At 41.0% G+C, this 21,354-nt stretch overlaps 20 non-coding genes across 20 annotated transcripts; all 20 read left to right on the top strand.

Moving 5' to 3' along the window:
• Positions 1-1,599: 1,599 nt before the first annotated feature.
• On the top strand, positions 1,600-1,671 carry Trnah-gug (transfer RNA histidin (anticodon GUG)). Its single transcript has one exon. It is a non-coding gene; the product is annotated as a tRNA-His (tRNA).
• A 345-nt stretch (positions 1,672-2,016) lies between these two features.
• On the top strand, positions 2,017-2,088 carry Trnam-cau (transfer RNA methionine (anticodon CAU)). Its single transcript has one exon. It is a non-coding gene; the product is annotated as a tRNA-Met (tRNA).
• Positions 2,089-2,092: 4 nt separating this feature from the next.
• Trnah-gug (transfer RNA histidin (anticodon GUG)) lies at positions 2,093-2,164 on the top strand. The gene has a single exon. It is a non-coding gene; the product is annotated as a tRNA-His (tRNA).
• A 345-nt stretch (positions 2,165-2,509) lies between these two features.
• Trnam-cau (transfer RNA methionine (anticodon CAU)) lies at positions 2,510-2,581 on the top strand. Its single transcript has one exon. It is a non-coding gene; the product is annotated as a tRNA-Met (tRNA).
• Positions 2,582-3,011: 430 nt separating this feature from the next.
• Trnam-cau (transfer RNA methionine (anticodon CAU)) lies at positions 3,012-3,083 on the top strand. Its single transcript has one exon. It is a non-coding gene; the product is annotated as a tRNA-Met (tRNA).
• A 4-nt stretch (positions 3,084-3,087) lies between these two features.
• On the top strand, positions 3,088-3,159 carry Trnah-gug (transfer RNA histidin (anticodon GUG)). Its single transcript has one exon. It is a non-coding gene; the product is annotated as a tRNA-His (tRNA).
• Positions 3,160-4,026: 867 nt separating this feature from the next.
• On the top strand, positions 4,027-4,098 carry Trnam-cau (transfer RNA methionine (anticodon CAU)). Its single transcript has one exon. It is a non-coding gene; the product is annotated as a tRNA-Met (tRNA).
• Positions 4,099-5,655: 1,557 nt separating this feature from the next.
• Trnam-cau (transfer RNA methionine (anticodon CAU)) lies at positions 5,656-5,727 on the top strand. Its single transcript has one exon. It is a non-coding gene; the product is annotated as a tRNA-Met (tRNA).
• A 1,610-nt stretch (positions 5,728-7,337) lies between these two features.
• On the top strand, positions 7,338-7,409 carry Trnam-cau (transfer RNA methionine (anticodon CAU)). Its single transcript has one exon. It is a non-coding gene; the product is annotated as a tRNA-Met (tRNA).
• Positions 7,410-7,413: 4 nt separating this feature from the next.
• Positions 7,414-7,485, top strand: Trnah-gug (transfer RNA histidin (anticodon GUG)). The gene has a single exon. It is a non-coding gene; the product is annotated as a tRNA-His (tRNA).
• A 349-nt stretch (positions 7,486-7,834) lies between these two features.
• Positions 7,835-7,906, top strand: Trnam-cau (transfer RNA methionine (anticodon CAU)). The gene has a single exon. It is a non-coding gene; the product is annotated as a tRNA-Met (tRNA).
• A 4-nt stretch (positions 7,907-7,910) lies between these two features.
• On the top strand, positions 7,911-7,982 carry Trnah-gug (transfer RNA histidin (anticodon GUG)). Its single transcript has one exon. It is a non-coding gene; the product is annotated as a tRNA-His (tRNA).
• A 2,548-nt stretch (positions 7,983-10,530) lies between these two features.
• On the top strand, positions 10,531-10,602 carry Trnam-cau (transfer RNA methionine (anticodon CAU)). The gene has a single exon. It is a non-coding gene; the product is annotated as a tRNA-Met (tRNA).
• Positions 10,603-15,963: 5,361 nt separating this feature from the next.
• Positions 15,964-16,035, top strand: Trnam-cau (transfer RNA methionine (anticodon CAU)). The gene has a single exon. It is a non-coding gene; the product is annotated as a tRNA-Met (tRNA).
• Positions 16,036-16,936: 901 nt separating this feature from the next.
• On the top strand, positions 16,937-17,008 carry Trnam-cau (transfer RNA methionine (anticodon CAU)). Its single transcript has one exon. It is a non-coding gene; the product is annotated as a tRNA-Met (tRNA).
• Positions 17,009-17,421: 413 nt separating this feature from the next.
• Trnam-cau (transfer RNA methionine (anticodon CAU)) lies at positions 17,422-17,493 on the top strand. The gene has a single exon. It is a non-coding gene; the product is annotated as a tRNA-Met (tRNA).
• Positions 17,494-17,497: 4 nt separating this feature from the next.
• Positions 17,498-17,569, top strand: Trnah-gug (transfer RNA histidin (anticodon GUG)). Its single transcript has one exon. It is a non-coding gene; the product is annotated as a tRNA-His (tRNA).
• An 835-nt stretch (positions 17,570-18,404) lies between these two features.
• Trnam-cau (transfer RNA methionine (anticodon CAU)) lies at positions 18,405-18,476 on the top strand. Its single transcript has one exon. It is a non-coding gene; the product is annotated as a tRNA-Met (tRNA).
• A 985-nt stretch (positions 18,477-19,461) lies between these two features.
• On the top strand, positions 19,462-19,533 carry Trnal-caa (transfer RNA leucine (anticodon CAA)). The gene has a single exon. It is a non-coding gene; the product is annotated as a tRNA-Leu (tRNA).
• Positions 19,534-20,145: 612 nt separating this feature from the next.
• Trnam-cau (transfer RNA methionine (anticodon CAU)) lies at positions 20,146-20,217 on the top strand. Its single transcript has one exon. It is a non-coding gene; the product is annotated as a tRNA-Met (tRNA).
• The last annotated feature ends 1,137 nt before the right edge of the window (positions 20,218-21,354 follow it).

The raw sequence follows: 21,354 nt of genomic DNA, 5'->3' as shown, positions 1-21,354 counted from the left end.
TTTTAAAACCTTGCCAAGACCCTATTTTTAATTGGTTTTGGCTGACATTTAGTAGAAATGTTATTTACAGGATTCTCTATGAACTGAGAAAATTTCAGTACAAAATAAAGGGGTTGGGAGGTATTTATGTGAAACATAGGTCGAAATAACAAAAAGCAAAAAAGAGGTCCTTTTAATATCCCGGTTACCCATGACCCCAGTGAAAATTTACACTGAAATTTCATAGAGAATCCTGTAAACAACATTTCTACTAAATTTTAGCCAAAACAAAACAAAAATAGGGTCTTAGCAAGGTTTTAAAATTTTGGAAAATTTTAACCGAAAGCTGGAAACGGCCACATTTGGATGTCTATGACCTTTGACCTTCTAAAGTGACAATATAAAAGATGTTATATTTTCAATATTTGGCAGAAGTACTATCACCTGTAAAAAAATTAGATTCTTACCTAATTTTATTAAGCAGTAATAGGACCTCAAACATGGCCAAAAATAAAAAAAATTGTGTCCCCTCGGCAGACCCCCCAAACTAAATGCTTTATAACTCTCGTGTCTCTCAATAAATTTCACTTAAATTTTGCAGGTGTTCATCACATAAGATAATGAAAAGGTGTGTAAAATTTAAGAAAAATTGAAGAGGTTAAATTTCTTGACTGTGTGAATTGACACGGAATGGCCCAATGGTAAATTTTCAAGTGGCTGGTGGCAGATCAAGCTTTCGTCAGACTACATTCCAATCTTTCACAATTAGTTTTAGTAGTAATTGGCAAGTTTTCCAACCCCGAGCTAATAAAAATTTTATAGAGAGGTTTTTTCACTCCACCCTACTGAAGATGTATGCTTTCATTTGATGTCAAGATTGTGCGTCTACGTCGATCACAAGAGATATTATTACGGTGTACATACAACAGGTTTTTGTGAAAAATATCTGGTTATTTAGATTAAAACGTCGTGACCTCGGTGGTTGCGAAAGAGTTAAATGAAACATGTGCAAGGTCCTGAGATCCTTAAATAAGGTAATGCTTTCCAACTTTCACCAGCAGAGTGGCGCAGTGGAAGCGTGCTGGTCATTGCTTGGCCTATAAACCAGAGGTCGATGGATCGAAACCATCCTCTGCTACATCGCTGTGATCGTATAGTGGTTGGCACTTCACGTTGTGGCCGTGACAACCCAGGTTCGAATCCTGGTCACAGCAGTTGATGTTCGCTTTTGCAAAACACTACAAGGGAATGTGGAATGACAGGCTAATGCACAATTCGATCGGTTGCTTTTGCTTATTTCAGTTACCCGATTGTTTGTCAGGTTTGTTTCTGGCAGATTATCTTTAGAAGATTGACATTTGCCTATCAAGTTTATCATTTGCATGCAACAAATTTTCAGAACTGAGCTTCTAAAGTTGTCTTAGGCTAAAACTCATCGATCAACTTACAACATTAATCAAGTGTTTTTTCAACCCAGCTGCTTAAATGAAACATGTGCAAGGTCATGAGATCCCTAAATAAGGTAATGCTTTCCAACTATCACTAGCAGAGTGGCGCAGTGGAGGCGTGCTGGGCCCATAACCCAGAGGTCGATGGATCGAAACCATCCTCTGCTACATCGCTGTGATCGTATAGTGGTTAGTACTTCACGTTGTGGCCGTGACAACCCAGGTTCGAACCCTGGTCACAGCAGTTGATGTTCGCTTTTGCAAAACACTACAAGGGAATATGGAATGGCAGGCTAATAACAATTCGATCGGTTGCTTTTGCTTATTTCAGTTGTCCGATTGTTTGTCAGGTTTGTTTTTGACAGATTATCATTAAAACATTGATATTTGCCTATCAAGTTTATCATTTGCATGCGACAAATTTTCGAAACTGAGCTTCTAAAGTTGTCATCAGCTTAGATAAACCCTTATCAATCAACCTAAAACATCAATCAAATGTTGTCTCAATTTGTATCAACCTAGCTGCTTAAATGAAACATGAGCAAGCTCATGGGTTAGGCAAATAAGGCAATATTTTCCAAATTTCAATAGCAGAGTGGCGCAGTGGAAGCGTGCTGGGCCCATAACCCAGAGGTCGATGGATCGAAACCATCCTCTGCTACATCGCTGTGATCGTATAGTGGTTAGTACTTCACGTTGTGGCCGTGACAACCCAGGTTCGAACCCTGGTCACAGCAGTTGATGTTCGCTTTTGCAAAACACTACAAGGGAATATGGAATGGCAGGCTAATAATAATTCGATCGGTTGCTTTTGCTCATTTCAGTTGTCCGATTGTTTGTCAGGTTTGTTTTTGACAGATTATCATTAAAACATTGATATTTGCCTATCAAGTTTATCATTTGCATGCGACAAATTTTCGAAACTGAGCTTCTAAAGTTGTCATCAGCTTAGATAAACCCTTATCAATCAACCTAAAACATCAATCAAATGTTGTCTCAATTTGTATCAACCTAGCTGCTTAAATGAAACATGAGCAAGCTCATGGGTTAGGCAAATAAGGCAATATTTTCCAAATTTCAATAGCAGAGTGGCGCAGTGGAAGCGTGCTGGGCCCATAACCCAGAGGTCGATGGATCGAAACCATCCTCTGCTACATCGCTGTGATCGTATAGTGGTTGGTACTTCACGTTGTGGCCGTGACAACCTAGGTTCGAATCCTGGTCACAGCAGTTGATGTCCGCTTTTGCAAAACACTACAAGGGAATGTGGAATGACAGGCTAATGCACAATTCGATCGGTTGCTTTTGCTTATTTGAGTTACCCGATTGTTTGTCAGGTAATTTGTTTCTGGCAGATTGTCTTTAGAAGATTGACATTTGCCTATCAAGTTTTATCATTTGCATGCAACAAATTTTTGGAATTGAGCTTCCAAACTTGTTTTAGGCTAAGATAAACTCTCATCGATCCACCTACAATATCAATCAAGTGTTTTCTCAATTTGTATCAGCCCAGCTACTCAAATGAAACATGTGCAACCTCATGGGATTGGTAGGTATATAAGGTAAAGCTTTCCTGCTTTCACCAGCAGAGTGGCGCAGTGGAAGCGTGCTGGGCCCATAACCCAGAGGTCGATGGATCGAAACCATCCTCTGCTACATCGCTGTGATCGTATAGTGGTTAGTACTTCACGTTGTGGCCGTGACAACCCAGGTTCGAATCCTGGTCACAGCATTTGATCCTCGCTTTTGCAAAACCACTACAAGGGAATGTGAAAAAGAAGGCTAATGCACAATTCGATCGGTTGCTTTCGCTTGTTTCAGCTACTCGATTGTTTGTCAGGTTGGTTTCTGGCAGATTATCTTTAGAAGATTAACATTTGCCTGTCAAGTTTATCATTTGCATGCAACAATTTTTTGGAATTGAGCTTCCAAAGTTGTTTTAGGCTAAGATAAACTCTCATCGATCAACCTACAACATCAATCAAGTGTTGCCTCAATTAGTTTTCAAAACCAAACCAAACCTGTATCAGCCCAGCTGCTCAAATGAAACATGTGCAAGCTCATAGAAATGGTAAACAAGGCAATGTTTTCCAAATTTCACAAGCAGAGTGGCGCAGTGGAAGCGTGCTGGGCCCATAACTCAGAGGTCGATTAATCGAAACCATCTTCTGCTACATCGCTGTGATCGTATAATGGTTAGTACTACACGTTGTGGCCATGATAACCCAGGTTCGAATCCTGGTCACAATATTTGATCCTCGCTTTTGCAAAACACTACAAGAGAATGTGAAATAAAAGGCTGATGCACAATTCGATCGGTTGCTTTTGCTTATTTCAGCTACTCGATTGTTGGCCAGCATTGTTTCTGGCAGATTATCTTTACAAAATTGACATTTGCTTATCAATTTCATCATTTGCATGCAACAAATTTTCGGAGGAACTGAGCCTCCAAAGTTGTCCTAGGCTAAAATGAACTCTCATCGATCAACCTATAACATTAATCAAGTGTCGTCTCAATTTGTATCAGTCCAGTTGCTCAAGTGAAACATGTGCAACCTCATGGGTTTGGTTAATAAGATAACGTTTTCCAACTTTCACTAGCAGAGTGGCGCAGTGGAAGCGTGCTGGGCCCATAACCCAGAGGTCGATGGATCGAAACCATCCTCTGCTACATCGCTGTAATCGTATAGTGGTTAGTACTTCACGTTGTGGCCGTGACAACCCAGGTTCGAATCCTTGTCACAGCAGTTGATGTTCGCTTTTGCAAAACACTACAAGGGAATGTGGAATGGCAGGCTAATGCACAATTCGATCGGTTGCTTTGGCTTATTTCAGTTACCCGATTGTTTGTCAGGTTTGTTCCTGGCAGATTGTTTTTAGAAGATTGACATTTGCCTATCAAGTTTATCATTTGCATACAACAAATAATGCAATAAAGGCATCGCAATCGCATCGCAAAGGCAATGTAGGCCAACGATATCTTATAACACAACATATAAAACTCAGTTTCTATGATTTCTGCTACTTTCGCAACCAGTCCAAACAAAAGCATCAGAACTGAGCTTCAAAAGTTGTCTTAAGCTTAGGTAAAGACTCATCGTTCAACCTACAATATCAATCAAGTGTTGTCTCAATTTATATCATCCCAGCTGTTTAAATGAAACATGTGCAAGCTCGTGAGATCGCTAAATAAGGTAATCCTTACCAACTTTCACCAGCAGAGTAGCGCAGTGGAAGCGTGCTTGGTCCATAACTCAGAGGTCGAAGGATCGAAACCATTCTCTGCTACATCGCTGTGATCGTATATAGTGGTTAGTACTTCACGTTGTGGCCGTGACAACCCAGGTTCGAATCCTAGTCACAGCAGTAGATCCTCGCTTTTGCAAAACAATACAAGGGAATGTGAAATGGTAGGCCAATGCACAATTTGATCGGTTGCTTTGGCTTATTTCAGCCACTCGATTGTAGGCTGTCAGGTTTGTTTCTGGCAGATTATCTTTAGAACATTGCCATTTGCCTGTCAAGTTTATCATTTGCATGCAACAAATTTTCGGAACTGAGCTTCCAAAATTGTCTTAGGCTAAGACTCATCGATCAACCTACAACATCAATCAAGTGTTTTCTCAATATGTATCAACCTGGCTGCTTAAATGAAACATGTGCAAGCTCATGGGATTGGTAAATAAGGTAAAGTTTGCCAACTTTCACCAGCAGAGTGGCGCAGTGGAAGCGTGCTGGGCCCATAACCCAGAGGTCGATGGATCAAAACCAGATTTGCTACATCGCTGTGACCGTATAATGGTTAGTACTTCACGTTGTGGCCGTGAGAACCCAGGTTCGAAATCTGGTCACAGCAGTTAATGCTCGCTTTTGCAAAACCACTACAAGGGAATGTGAAATGATATAGGCTAATGCACAATTCGTTCGGTTGCTTTTGCTTATTTCAGCTACTCCATTGTTTGTCAGGTTTGTTTCTGGCAGATTATCTTTAGAAGATGGACATTTGCCTGTCAAGTTTATCATTTGCATGCAACAAATTTTCGGAACTGAGCTTCCAAAGTTGTCTTAGGCTAAGATAAACTCTCATCGATCAACCTACAACATCAATCAAATGTTGCCTCAATTTGTTTTCAAAACCAAACAAAACCTGCATCAGCCCAGCTGCTCAAATGAAACATGTGCAAGCTCATGAATTTGGTAAGTAAGGTAAAGTTTTCCAACTTTAACAAGCAGAGTGGCGCAGTGGAAGCGTGCTGGGCCCATAACCCAGAGGTCGATGGATCGAAACCATCCTCTGCTACATCGCTGTGATTGTATAGTAGATAGTACTTCACGTTGTGGCCGTGACAACCCAGGTTCGAATTTTGGTCACAGCAGTAGAGGCTCGTTTTTGCAAAACATTTCAAGGGAATGTGAAATGGCAGGCTAATGCACAATTCGATCGGTTGCTTTTGCTTATTTCGACCACTCGATTGTTTGTCAGCGTTGTTTCTGGCAGATTATCTTCACAAAATTGACATTTGCTTATCAATTTTATCATTTGCATGCAACAAATTTTCGAAACTGAGATTCCAAGATTGTCTTCATCATCATCATCATCATCGGCCATGCCTGAATAAGGCGTCGGCTACTGTGAGTCTCCACAACGATCGATTGTCCATACTTATAATTAGGTTTTCAAAATTTTGGTTTGTCCATGTTGAAAGATTTTTGAAGATTTCCAAACGTGGACGCCCCTGGTGTCTCTGACCAGGAAATCGCCCCATCATTGCCGAGTGTTCAATTCCGCGTTTGCGGTAGACATGCCTGATAAATGTCATTTGCTTTTTTTTGATATTTGTGATGAGGACGCCAGGGGTGCACCCAGAGCGTCGCCACACTTCTTCGTTAGTGGTTTTATCCATCCAGTTAATTCCCATCATTCTACGAATGAACCAGATTTCAGCACTGTTGATCTTCTCTATCTTCGGGCATACAGTCCAGGATTCACAACCATGTAGCAGAACTGACCAAATGGACACATGTAAAATTCTTATTCTAGTGTTTAGAGAGATTGAATTAGATTTCAGTATTTGGTCCATTTTGATGAAAGCTTGTTTGGATTGTGCAATTTTTGATTTTACGTCGCTCCAGCATCGACCATTCGAAGTGACCATAGAACCCAGATAGTTGAAACTGTTTACTTGTGAGACTGTTGTATTTTGTATTTTGATAGTGCATACTGGAGTTATTTCTTTTGATGAGATGGTCATGCAGAAGGTTTTCGTTGCATTCAAATTAAGTCCAAGGTTCTCACTTTGCTTAATGACTATGTCGAGTAAATTTTGTAAACTGGAGTTTGATGTGGCGATTAGTACTGTGTCGTCTGCATATCTTATGTTGTTGAAGTACTTAGGCTAAGATAAACTCTCATCGATCAACCTACAACATCAATCAAGTGTTTTCTCAATTTGTATCAGCCCAGGTAGGCACTTTAACATTACCCACTCGTCGAAAAGCGTACTCGCGATCCAGCTGATTTCAGTCATGTGACTCGACACGTGATATTCTGATCAAAAATTTTGATACAAAGAAATTTAACTGAATGCTTCGCTACAACTAGCGTTGCCTAATGGTTAGGGCAGAGGAGTAGTAATTTCGATTTTGTGGGATCGATTCTCACCCTCTGCTAATAAGTTACTATTTTTTCTTCTGCAACTGAACTGAGTGCAAGAAGGGTGTTAATGACTGCAATCAATGGAGTTTATAAGGAAAATTGTGACTAAAACACAAAGCAATTTTACATTGAAAAGCAGGCACTCTTCGACGAGTGGGTGATGTTAAAGTGCCTACCATCAGCCCAGCTGCTCAAATGAAACATGTGCAACCTCATGGGATTGGTAAATAAGGTAAAGTTTTCCTGCTTTCACTAGCAGAGTGGCGCAGTGGAAGCGTGCTGGGCCCATAACCCAGAGGTCGATGGATCGAGACCATCCTCTGCTACATCGCTGTGATCGTATAGTGGTTAGTACTTCACGTTGTGACCGTGACAACCCAGGTTCGAATCCTGGTCACAGCAGTTGATGCTCGCTTTTGCAAAACCACTACAATGTGAAATGGTATGGGCTAATGCACAATTCGATCGGTTGCTTTGGCTTATTTCAGCTACTCGATTGTTTGTCAGGTTTGTTCCTGGCAGATTATCTTTAGAAGATTGACATTTGCCTATCAAGTTTATCATTTGCATGCAACAAAGTTTCGGAACTGAGCTTCAAAAGTTGTCTTAGGCTAAGATGAACTCTCATCGATCAACCTACTGTACAACATTAATCAAGTGTCGTCTCAATTTGTATCAGTCCAGTTGCTCAAATGAAACATGTGCAAGCACATAAGATTGGTATATAAGGTAAAGTTTTCCTGTTTTCACTAGCAGGGTGGCGCAGTGGAAGCGTGCTGGGCCCATAACCCAGAGGTCGATGGATCGAAACCATCCTCTGCTACATCGCTGTGATCGTATAGTGGTTAGTACTTTACGTTGTGGCCGTGACAACCCAGGTTCGAATCCTGGTCACAGCATTTGATCCTCGCTTTTGCAAAACCACTACAAGGAAATATGAAATTCGATCGATTGCTTTGGCTTGTTTCAGCTACTCGATTGTTTGGCAGGTTGGTTTCATGCAGATTATCTTTAGAAGATGGACATTTGCCTGTCAAGTTTATCATTTGCATGCAACAATTTTTTGGAATTGAGTTTCCAAAGTTGTTTTAGGCTAAGATAAACTCTCATCGATCAACCTACAACATTAATCAAGTGTTGCCTCAATTAGTTTTCAAAACCAAACCAAACCTGTATCAGCCCAGCTGCTTAAATGAAACATGTGCAAGCTCATAGAAATTGTAAACAAAGCAATGTTTTCCAAATTTCACAAGCAGAGTGGCGCAGTGGAAGCGTGCTGGGCCCATAACCCAGAGGTCGATGAATCGAAACCATTTTCTGCCACATCGGTGTGATGGCATCATGGTTAGTACTTCACGTTGTGGTCATGATAACCCAGGTTCGAATCCTGGTCACAGTACTTGATCCTCGCTTTTGCAAAACACTACAAGGGAATGTGAAATAGTAGGCCCATGCACAATTCGATCGGTTGCTTTTGCTTATTTGAGTTACTCGATTGTTTGCCAGCATTGTTTCTGGCAGATTATTTTTACAAAATTGACATTTGCCTATCAATTTTATCATTTGCATGCAACAAATTTTCGGAGAAACTGAGCCTCCATAGTTGTCTTAGGCTAAGATGAACTCTCATCGATCAACCTACAACATTAATCAAGTGTCGTCTCAATTTGTATCAGTCCAGTTGCTCAAGTGAAACATGTGCAAGCTCATGGGGTTGATTAATAAGATAACGTTTGCCAACTTTCACTAGCAGAGTGGCGCAGTGGAAGCGTGCTGGGCCCATAACCCAGAGGTCGATGGATCGAAACCATCGCTGTGATCGCATAATGGTTAGTACTTCACGTTGTGGCCGTGACAACCCAGGTTCGAGTCCTGGTCACAGCAGTTGATGTTCGCTTTTGCAAAACACTACAAGGGAATGTGGAATGGCAGGCTAATGCACAATTCGATCGGTTGCTTTTGCTTATTTCAGTTACCTGATTGTTTGTCAGGTTTGTTTTTGGCAGATTATCTTTAGAAGTTGAATGAGTTTCGCTTTTAGCAGCATGATCGTTGCTTACTTCACAATGTAGATTCAAACGATCTGTTATAGCCTGATGTTGCGGGTTCTTTTCGGCAATATCAAATTACACTAGCTTTCGGAACACAGTTCCCTAGTCATGTGCTATGATTCGTCAAAGCACATGACTAGGGAACTGTGTTCCGAAAGCTAGTGTAATTTGATATTGCCAAAAAAAAACCGCAGCATCAGGCTATAACAGATCGCTTATCTTTAGAAGATTGACATTGCCTATCAAGTTTTATCATTTGCATGCAACAAATTTTCAGAACTGAGCTTCCAAATTTGTCTCAGGCTAAAACTCATCGATCAACTTACAACATTAATCAAGTGTTTTTCAACCCAGCTGCTTAAATGAAACATGTGCAAGGTCATGAGATCCCTAAATAAGGTAATGCTTTTCAACTTTCACTAGCAGAGTGGCGCAGTGGAAGCGTGCTGGGCCCATAACCCAGAGGTCGATGGATCGAAACCATCCTCTGCTGCTTCGCTGTGATCGTATAGTGGTTAGTACTTCACGTTGTGGCCGTGGCAATCCTGGTCACAGCAGTTGATGCTCGCTTTTGCAAAACACTACAGGAGAATGTGGAATGGCAGGCACAATTCGATCGATTAACTGCTTTGGCTTATTTCAGTCTCTCGATTGTTTGTCAGGTTCGTTCTTGGCAGATTGTCTTTAAAAGATTGACATTTGCCTATCAAGTTTATCATTTGCATGCAACAAATTTTCAGAACTGAGCTTCCAAAGTTGTCTTAGGCTAAAACTCATCGATCAACTTAAAACATTAATCAAGTGTTTTTTCAATCCAGCTGCTTAAATGAAACATGTGCAAGGTCATGAGATCCCTAAATAAGGTAATGCTTGCCAACTTTCACTAGCAGAGTGGCGCAGTGGAGGCGTGCTGGGCCCATAACCCAGAAGTCGATTGATCGAAACCATCCTCTGCTACATCGCTGTGATCGTATAGTGGTTAGTACTCCACGTTGTGGCCGTGACAATCCAGGTTCGAATCCTGGTCACAGTTTGAATCCTGGTCAAGATGTTCGCTTTTGCAAAACACTACAAGGGAATGTGGAATGGCAGGCTGATGCAAAATTCGATCGGTTGCTTTTGCTTATTTCAGTTACCCGATTGTTTGTCAGGTTTGATTCTGGCAGATTATCATTAAAACATTAACATTTGCCTATCAAGTTTATCATTTGGTTGCAACAAATTTTCGAAACTGAGCTTCCAAAGTTGTCATCGGCTTAGGATAAGATAAACCCTTATCGATCAACCTAAAACATCAATCAAATGTTGTCTCAATTTGTATCAACCCAGCTGCTTAAATGAAACATGAGCAAGCTCATGGGATAGGCAAATAAGGCAATATTTTCCAAATTTCACCAGCAGAGTGGCGCAGTGGAAGCGTGCTGGGCCCATAACCCAGAGGTCGATGGATCGAAACCATCCTCTGCTACATCGCTGTGATCGTATAGTGGTTAGCACTTCACGTTGTGGCCATGATAACCCAGGTTCGAATCCTGGTCACAGCAGTTGATGCTCGCTTTAGCAAAACACTACAAGGGAATGTGAAATAGTAGGCCCATGCACAACTCGATCGGTTGCTTTTGCTTATTTTAGGTACCGGTACTCGATTGTTTGTCAGGTTTGTTGCTGGCAGATTGTCTTTAGAAAATTGCCGTTTGCTTGTCACGTTTATCATTTGCATGCAACAAATTTTCAGAACTGAGCCTCCTAAGTTGTCTTAGGATAAGGTAAACTCTTATCGATCAACCTACAACATCAATCAAGTGTCGTCTCAATTTGTATCAGCCCAGTTGCTCAAATGAAACATGTGCAAGCTCATGGGATTGGTAAATAAGATAATGTTTTCCATCTTTCACTAGCAGAGTGGCGCAGTGGAAGCGTGCTGGGCCCATAACCCAGAGGTCGATGGATCGAAACCATTCTCTGCTACATCGCTGTGATCGTATAGTGGTTAGTACTTCACGCTGTGGTCGTGACAACCCCGGTTCGAATCCTGGTCACAGCAGTTGAAACTCGCTTTTTGCAAAACACTACAAGGCAATGTGGAATGGCAGGCCAATGCACAACTCGATCGATTAATTGCTTTGGCTTATTTCAGCTACTCGATTGTTTGTCAGGTTTGTTTCTGGCAGATTGTCTTTAGAAGATTGACATTTGCCTATCAAGTTTATCATTTGCATGAAACAAATTTTCAGAACTGAGCTTCCAAAGTTGTCTTAGGCTAAAACTCATCGATCAACTTACAACATTAATCAAGTCTTTTTTCAACCCAGCTGCTTAAATGAAACATGTGCAAGGTCATGAGATCCCTAAATAAGGTAATGCTTTCCAACTTTCACTAGCAGAGTGGCGCAGTGGAAGCGTGCTGGGCCCATAACCCAGAGGTCGATGGATTGAAACCATCCTCTGCTACATCGCTGTAATCGTATAGTGGTTAGTACTTCACGTTGTGGCCATGACAACCCAGGTTCGAATCCTGGTCACAGTATTTGATCCTCGCTTTTGCAAAACACAACAAGGAAATGTGAAATGGTAGGCCAATGCACAACTCGATCGGTTGCTTTTGCTTATTTTAGGTACTCGATTGTTTGTCAGGTTTGTTGCTGGCAAATTGTCTTTAGAAGATTGCCGTTTGCTTGTCACGTTTATCATTTGCATGCAACAAATTTTCAGAACTGAGCCTCCTAAGTTGTCTTAGGATAAGGTAAACTCTTATCGATCAACCTACAACATCAATCAAGTGTCGTCTCAATTTGTATCAGCCCAGTTGCTCAAATGAAACATGTGCAAGCTCATAAGATTGGTAAATCAGATAATGTTTTCCAACTTTCACCAGCAGAGTGGCGCAGTGGAAGCGTGCTGGGCCCATAACCCAGAGGTCGATGGATCGAAACCATTCTCTGCTACATCGCTGTGATCGTACAGTGGTTAGTACTTCACGTTATGGCCGTGACAATCCTGGTTACAGCAGTTGTTCCTCGCTTTTGCAAAACACCACGAGAGAATGTGAAATGGCAGGCTAAAGCACAATTCGATCGGTTGCTTTTGCTTATTTCAGCTACTCGATTGTTTGTCAGGTTTGTTTCTGGCAGATTATTTTAGAAGATTGACATTTGCCTATCAAGTTTATCATTTGCATGCATGAAACAAATTTTCAGAACTGAGCTTCCAAAGTTGTCTTCAGCTAAAACTTATCCATCATCATCATCATCATCCGTTCAGTCGTTTACGACTCTCGGTCACTCTATACGTTATCTTTCTCCACATCTCTCGATCCCACGCAGCCTCCTTCAATTCATGCACTCCCATGCCACTGTCATTTACAATCGTGTCAAGCCATCTTGTTTTCGGGCGCCCCCTTCCTCTTCCTCCGCTCACCAAACCAAGCATGATGTCTTTTTCCATTGATTTGCTTCTCATTATGTGGCCAAAATATAAAAGTTTCTGCTTGACGATTCTAGCTTCTAGGGATATGTCCGGTTTAATTTGTTCAAGAATTTTCTCATTTGTTATTTTGGCTGTCCAAGGAACACGCAGTAACCTTCTCCAACACGACAACTCAAATGCGTCAATCTTTCTTCTGTCTGTTTTGTTCATTGTCCATGTTTCGCATCCGTAAGTTGCAATTGGGAATATAATAGTTTTGATCAACTTCTTTTTTGTTTCTAATTTTATATCCTTGCTCTTCCAAGTGCTATTCATTCCAACAAATGCATTTCTTCCCAGCGCTATTCTTCTCTTTATCTCTGGTGAGTTATTAGAATCCCAGCTTATTTTTGAGCCTAAAAATATGAATTCATTCACTGTTTCAATTTCTTGATTTTCGATCTTGATGTTTATGTTATCTGCTTTACCAGTTGTTATAATTTTTGTTTTTTTGATGTTGAGTTTCAATCCAGCCCTTTCACTTTCCTTTTTCACTTTGATGATTAAGTCTTCAAGATCTTGTGCGTTCTCGGAGAGTATTTTGGCAAAAGTTCTGGGGTAGTTTGCCAGGTCTTTCCCCAGGCCAGAGCCGTTTAGCCAACGTATATAACATACGTTGTTGCCACCTCTCCACCACGTTGAGGAGAACGGTTGGACTTAGGAAGAGGTATAGGAAGAGGTTAAAACTTATCCATCAACTTACAAATTCAATGAAGTGTTGAGTCAATTGTATCAACCCAACTGCTTAAATCAAACATGTGCAAGCTCATGAGATCCCTAAATAAGGTAATGCTTTCCAACTTTCACTCGCAGAGTGGCGCAGTGGAAGCGTGCTGGGCCCATAACCCAGAGGTCGATGGATCGAAACCATCCTCTGCTACATCGCTGTGATCGTATAGTGGTTAGTACTTCACGTTGTGGCCGTGACAACCGAGGTTCGAATCCTGGTCACAGCAGTTGATGTTCGCTTTTGCAAAACACTACAAGGGAATGTAGAATGGAGGGCACAATTCGATCGATTAATTGCTTTGTTTTATTTCAGTTACCCGATTGTTTGTCAGGTTTGTTTCTGGCAGATTGTCTTTAGAAGATTGACATTAGCCTATCAAGTTTTATCATTTGCATGCAACAAGTTTTCAGAACTGAGCCTCCTAAGTTGTCTTAGGCTAAAACTCATCGATCAATTTACAACATTAATCAAGTGTTTTTTCAACCTAGCTGCTTAAATGAAACGTGTGCAAGGTCATGAGATCGCTAAATAAGGTAATGCTTTCCAACTTTCACCAGCAGAGTGGCGCAGTGGAAGCGTGCTAGGCCCATAACCCAGAGGTCGATGGATCGAAACCATCCTCTGCTACATCGCTGTGATCGTATAGTGGTTAGTACTTCACGTTGTGGTCGTGACAACCCAGGTTTGAATCCTGGTCACAGCAGTTGATGTTCGCTTTTGCAAAACACTACAAGGGAATGTGGAATGACAGGCTAATGCAAAATTCGATCGGTTGCTTTGGCTTATTTTAGGTACTCGATTGTTTGTCAGGTTTGTTTCTGGCAGATTGTCTTTAGAAGATTGACGTTTGCTTGTCACGTTTATCATTTGCATGCAACAAGTTTTCAGAACTGAACCTCCTAAGTTGTCTTAGGATAAGGTAAACTCTTATCGATCAACCTACAACATCAATCAAGTGTCGTCTCAATTTGTATCAGCCCAGTTGCTCAAATGAAACATGTGCAAGCTCATGGGATTGGTAAATAAGATAACGTTTTTCAACTTTCACTAGCAGATTGGCACAGTGGAGGCGTGCTGGGCCCATAACCCCGAGGTCGATGGATCGAAACCATCCTCTGCTACATCGCTGTGATCGTATAGTGGTTAGTACATCACGTTATGGCCATGACAATCCTGGTCACAGCAGTTGATGCTCGCTTTTGCAAAACACTACAGGGCAATGTGGAATGGCAGGCACAATTCGATCGATTAACTGCTTTGGCTTATTTCAATCTCTCGATTGTTTGTCAGGTTTGTTCTTGGCAGATTGTCTTTAGAAGATTGATATTTGTCTATCAAGCAGGGAGTCGAACCGAACCCGAACCGGATTTTTGTAAACCGGTTTTGGTGCGATTTTGTCTGAACCTTAACCGGAACTGAACCGAAAATTTGAGTTAGCTTAAACCCTAACCGAACCCGAACCGGTTGAAAAAAGCGGTTCACTCCAGCATTACGTCATTGTTCGCATTGTGGTAAGTGAAGTTGTACGTAGCATGTTGTTATCTTGGAGGCCACATTGTACGGATGAATTATAGCCTATTCCGTAACACATGATCCACTATCATCGATGCTTTGGAGAGGAATTTTTTGAGGTAAACAACTTCTGTTCTGTGACATCATAGAAAATATAGTTTGATTGTAACTTGTGCAACAAACAACAAAGGCAAGTTAATTGAACAAAGCAGTGTTGAGATCAGTGTTGCCAACCTTGCGGTTTTCACGCCCAATTGGGCTAGTTAGTAGTTGGCCAATAGTAGGCCTAAGCCTAATTTTATCGGACCCGAACCGGAACTTATAAAACCGGTTTTAAGTTTCTTCGAACCTGAACCGGAACTGAACCAAATTTGGAAACAATCTTTGAACCAGAACCGGACCCGAACCGGAAAAATCAAACGGTTCGACTCCCTGCTATCAAGTTTTATCATTTGCATGCAACAAATTTTCAGAACTGAGCTTCAAAAGTTGTCTTAGGCTAAAACTCATCGATCAACTTAAAACATTAATCAAGGGTTTTTCAATCCAGCTGCTTAAATGAAACATGTGCAAGCTCATGAGATCTCTAAATAAGGTAATGCTTGCCAACTTTCACTAGCAGAGTGGCGCAGTGGAGGCGTGCTGGGCCCATAACCCAGAAGTCGATGGATCGAAACCATCCTCTGCTACATCGCTGTGATCGTATAGTGGTTAGTACTTCACGTTGTGGCCGTGACGATCTAGGTTCGAATCCTGGTCACAGTTCGAATCCTGGTCAAGATGTTCGCTTTTGCAAAACACTACAAGGGAATGTGGAATGGCAGGCTGATGCACAATTCGATCGGTTGCTTTTGCTTATTTCAGTTACCCGATTGTTTGTCAGGTTTGTTTCTGGCAGATTAACATTAAAACATTGACATTTGCCTATCAAGTTTATCATTTGCATGCCACAAATTTTCGAAACTGAGCTTCTAAAGTTGTCATCGGCTTAGATAAACCCTTATCGATCAACCTAAAACATCAATCAAATGTTGTCTCAATTTGTATCAACCTGGCTGCTTAAATGAAACATGAGCAAGCTCATGGGATAGGCAAATAAGGCAATATTTTCCAAATTTCACCAGCAGAGTGGCGCAGTGGAAGCGTGCTGGGCCCATAACCCAGAGGTCGATGGATCGAAACCATCCTCTGCTACATCGCTGTAATCGTAAAGTGGTTAGTACTTAACGTTGTGACCATGATAACCCAGGTTCGAATCCTGGTCACAGTATTTGATCCTCGCTTTTGCAAAACACTACAAGGGAATGTGAAATGGTAGGCCAATGCACAATTCGATCGATTAATTGTTTTTGCTTACTTTAGGTACTCGATTGTTTGTCAGGTTTGTTCCTGGCAGATTGTCTTTAGAAGATTGACATTTGCCGATCAAGTTTATCATTTGCATGCAACAAATTTTCAAAACTGAGCTTCCAAAGTTGTCTTAGGATAAGGTAAACTCTTATCGATCTAACTACAACATCAATGAAGTGTCGTCTCAATTTGTATCAGCACAGTTGCTCAAATGAAACATGTGCAAGCTCATGGGATTGGTAAATAAGATAACGTTTTCCAACTTTCACCAGCAGAGTGGCGCAGTGGAAGCGTGCTGGGCCCATAACCCAGAGGTCGATGGATCGAAACCATTCTCTGCTACATCGCTGTGATCGTATAGTGGTTAGTACTTCACGTTATGGCCGTGACAATCCTGGTTACAGCAGTTGTTCCTCGCTTTTGCAAAACACCATGAGGGAATGTGAAATGGCAGGCTAAAGCAAAATTCGATCGGTTGCTTTTGCATATTTCAGCTACTCGATTGTTTGTCAGGTTTGTTGCTGGCATATTGTCTTTAGAAGATTGACATTTGCCAATCAAGTTTATCATTTGCATGCAACAAATTTTCAGAACTGAGCTTCCAAAGTTGTCTCAGGCTAAAACTCATCGATCAACTTACAAAATCAATCAAGTGTTGAGTCAATTGTATCAACCCAACTGCTTAAATGAAACATGTGCAAGCTCATGAGATCCCTAAATAAGGTAATGCTTTCCAAATTTTACTAGCAGAGTGGCGCAGTGGGAGCGTGCTGGGCCCATAACCCAGAGGTCGATGGATCGAAACCATCCTCTGCTACATCGCTGTGATTGTATAGGCCTACTGGTTAGTACTTCACGCTGTGGCCGTGACAACCCAGGTTCGAATCCTGGTCACAGCAGTTGAAACTCGCTTTTTGCAAAACACTACAAGGGAATGTGGAATGGCAGGCCAATGCACAATTCGATCGGTTGCTTTGGCTTATTTCAGCTACCCGATTATTTGTCAGGTTTGTTCCTGGCAGATTGTCTTTAAAAGATTGACATTTGCCTATCAAGTCTATCATTTGCATGCAACAAATTTTCAGAACTGAGCTTCCAAAGTTGTCTTAGGCTAAAACTCATCGATCAACTTACAACATTAATCAAGTGTTTTTTCATCCCAGCTGCTTAAATGAAACATGTGCAAGGTCATGAGATCCCTAAATAAGGTAATGTTTTCCAGCTTTCACTAGCAGAGTGGCGCAGTGGAAGCGTGCTGGGCCCATAACCCAGAGGTCGATGGATCGAAACCATCCTCTGCTACATCGCTGTGATCGTATAGTGGTTAGTACTTCACGTTGTGGCCGTGACAACCCAGGTTCGAATCCTGGTCACAGCAGTTGATGTTCGCTTTTGCAAAACACTACAAGGGAATGTGGAATGACAGGCTAATGCACAATTCGATCGGTTGATTTTGCTTATATCAGTTACCCGATTTTTGTTTCTGGCAGATTATCTTTAGAAGATTGACATTTGCCAATCAAGTTTATCATTTGCATGCAACAAATTTTTCAGAATTGAGCTTCCAAAGTTGTTTTAGGCTAAGACTCATCGATCAACTTACAACATCAAACAAGATTTATCTCAATTGTATCAACCCAGCTGCTTAAATGAAACATATGCAAGCTCATGAGATCGCTAAATAAGGTAATGCTTTCCAACTTTCACTAGCAGAGTGGCGCAGTGGAAGCGTGCTGGGCCCATAACCCAGAGGTCGATGGATCGAAATCATCTTCTGCTACATCGCTATGATCGTATAGTGGTTACTGGTTAGTACTTCACGCTGTGGCCGTGACAACCCAGGTTCGAATCCGGGTCACAGCACTTGCTGCTCGTTTTTGCAAAACATTACGAGAAAATGTGGAATGGCAGGCAAAAGCACAAATCGATCGGTTAATTGCTTTGGCTAATTTCAGCTACCCGATTGTTTGTCAGATTTGTTCCTGGCAGATTGCCTTTAGAAGATTGACATTTGCCTATCAAGTTTATCATTTTCATTTGCATGCAACAAATTTTCAGAACAGAGCTTCCAAAATTGTCTTAGGCTAAGACTCATCGATCAACTTATTACATCAATTACGTGTTGTCTCTAATTGTATCCACCCAGCTGCTTAAATGAAACATGTGCAAGCTCATGAGATCCCTAAATAAGGTAATGCTTTCCAACTTTCACTAGCAGAGTGGCGCAGTGGAAGCGTGCTGGGCCCATAACCCAGAGGTCGATGGATCGAAACCATCCTCTGCTACATCGCTGTGATCGTATAGTGGTTAGTACTTAACGTTGTGGTCGTGACAACCCACGTTCGAATCCTGGTCACAGCAGTTGATGCACGCTTTTGCAAAACACTACAAGGAAATGTGGAATGACAGGCTGATGCACAATTCGATTGGTTGCGTTTGCTTGTTTCGGCTACTCGATTATATTGGTCAGCATTGTTTCTGGCAGATTATCTTTAGAAGATTGACATTTGCCTATCAAGTTTATCATTTGCATGCCACAAATTTTCAGAACTGAGCTTCCAAAGTTGTCTTAGGCTAAGACTCATCCATCAACCTACAACATCAATGAAGTGTTTTCTCAATTTGTATCAACATGGCTAATAAGGCAATGCTAGCCAACATTCAACAGCAGAGTGGTGCAGTGGAAGCGTGCTAGCCCCATAACCCAAAAGTCGATGGATCGAAACCATCCTCTGCTACATCGCTGTGATCGCATAGTGGTTAGTACTTCACGTTGTGGCCGTGACAACCCAGGTTCGAATCCTGGTCACAGCAGTTGATGCTCGCTTTTGCAAAACATTACAAGGGAATGTGAAGTGGTAGGTTCTTTTACTTATTTCAGCTACTCGATTGTTTGTCAGGTTTGTTCCTTGCAGATTATCTTTAGAAGATTGACATTTGCCTATCAAGTTTATCATTTGCATGCAACAAATATTGCAATTGAAACTTGTGTAAAACAACGCACAAGCAATATAGGCCAACTAATACACAACATATAAAATTCAGTTTTTACGATTTCTGCTACTTTGCACAAGCAGTCCAAACAAAAGTCTCAGAACTGAGTTTCCAAAGTTTTTTAGGCTAAGGAAGCCTATAGACTGGTCGATCAACCTACAACATCAATCAAGTGTTGTTTCAATTTGTATCAACCCAGCTGATTGAATGAAACATGTGCATTTGTGCAAGTTCATGAGATTGGTAAAAATTCGGTAATGCTTGCCAATTTTCACTAGCAGAGTGGCGCAGTGGAAGCGTGCTGGGCCCAAAACCCAGAGGTCGATGGATCGAAACCATCCTCTGCTACATGGCTGTGATCGTATAGTGGTTAGTACTTTACGTTGTGGCGTAACAACCCAGGTTCGAATCTTGGTCACAGCAGTTCATGCTCGCTTTGCAAAACACAACAAGGGAATGTGGAATGGCAGGCTAATGCACAACTCCATTGGTTACTTTTGCTTGTTTAAGCTACTCTATTTTTTTGGTCAACATTGTTTCTGGAAGATTATCTTTAGAAGATTGACGTTTGCCTATTAAGTTTATTATTTGCATGAAACAAATATTGCAATTAATATTTGTGTAAAACATCGCAAAAGCAACGTAAACCAACGATACCTCAATACACAAAATAGCCTACAAAACTCAGTTTTTATGATTTCTGCTACTTTGCACAAGCAATCGAAACAAAAGCATCAGAACCGAGCTGCAAAAGTTGTCTTAGGCTAAGGTATGTAAAGACTCATCGATCAACTGTTGTTTCAAATTATATCGTTTTATGTTTTTGTTTTTTTGGTTTTGATATGGACAACCTAGTCTGATACAAATAAAATTAATATTAACCCAGCTGTTTAAATGAAACATGTGCATTGTGCATGCTCATGAGATCGGTAAATAAGGTAATGCTTGCCAAGATTTAACAGCAGAGTGGCGCAGTGGAAGCGTGCTGGGCCCATAACCCAGAGGTCGATGGATCGAAACCATCCTCTGCTACATCGCTGCGATCGTATAATGGTTAGTACTTCACGTTGTGGCCGTGACAAACCAGGTTGGAATCCTGGTCACAGCAGTTGATGTTTGCTGTTCTTTTTGAAAGATTTGATCGTTTGGTTTTGCTTATTTGGACTACTCAATTGTTTGTCAGTTTTGTTTCTGGCAGATCATCTTTGGAACATTGGCTTTTTGCATACAATTTTAAGATGTGCCTACAACAAATAATGCAATCAAAATTACGAAAATGTGTATAAAACGTTGCAAAGGCAATGTAGACCAACGATGTCTTATTTCATTTCTTAGAGGGTAGGATTCAAACGCCTGCTGGGCGCAGGTAAGCTTGTTAGTTTTTTTTACTTTTTCTCTAAGCAACGCATACTAAGGACTGCTCTTGAAATCATTTGGCCAAAAATGTCTAGTTCTTTAGACAAATCTATTTTTACCATGAGTTTTCAACAGTTTACCAGTTTCGGAACTTTGTAAATTATTATGTTTTGAAGTACGTTAACACTTTTCTTTGAACGTAAAATGTAGCATCATCATTTTTAGAAGCTTTTGCATTTGGTATTGCAATTTGGGATGAATGTTAAACTTTGGTTCAGTATAGGCTATCTGCAGAAATCAAATGTAAAAGAATGCGATTGGTAAGCGGATGTAGAAGCTTATTTCAAGTTGATGACTGGAGTTTTAGACCAGGGGTGAGGAACTCATGGTTCGTGAGCCATATATGGAAATGTATTTTTGAACGTTCAGTTTACGCATTTTAATGTTTAATTCCCGTTTGAAGTTGTCATTTAGTATGCCTTTAAAGCTAAAAATACGCTCAGAATCCACCAAATTAAATGCATTTTTTCAAAATTTTCGTAAGAACCACATAATGCGAGAAGGTATCTCAGACCCTTCGCTGTTTTTCTCATGTTCAGTAAACACATGCTTCCACTTTTACAACTCATCACCTGCCACTACATGTTAGTTGTATTAAGTGTTAAAGCATTATGTGGTTCTTACGGAAATACATTTCCAAAAATGTAGCTTTCATGACTCTCTTACCTATAAAGATTCCCACCCCGTGTATTAGACTACACACCACTTCAAATATTGTGAGTAATGTTGCGTTTTTGAAACTACATTTGCAAA

Source organism: Aplidium turbinatum, chromosome 14 (assembly GCF_918807975.1).
Source record: "Aplidium turbinatum chromosome 14, kaAplTurb1.1, whole genome shotgun sequence".
NCBI lineage: Eukaryota > Metazoa > Chordata > Ascidiacea > Aplousobranchia > Polyclinidae > Aplidium > Aplidium turbinatum.
This window is presented reverse-complemented; position numbering and strand designations above follow the sequence as displayed.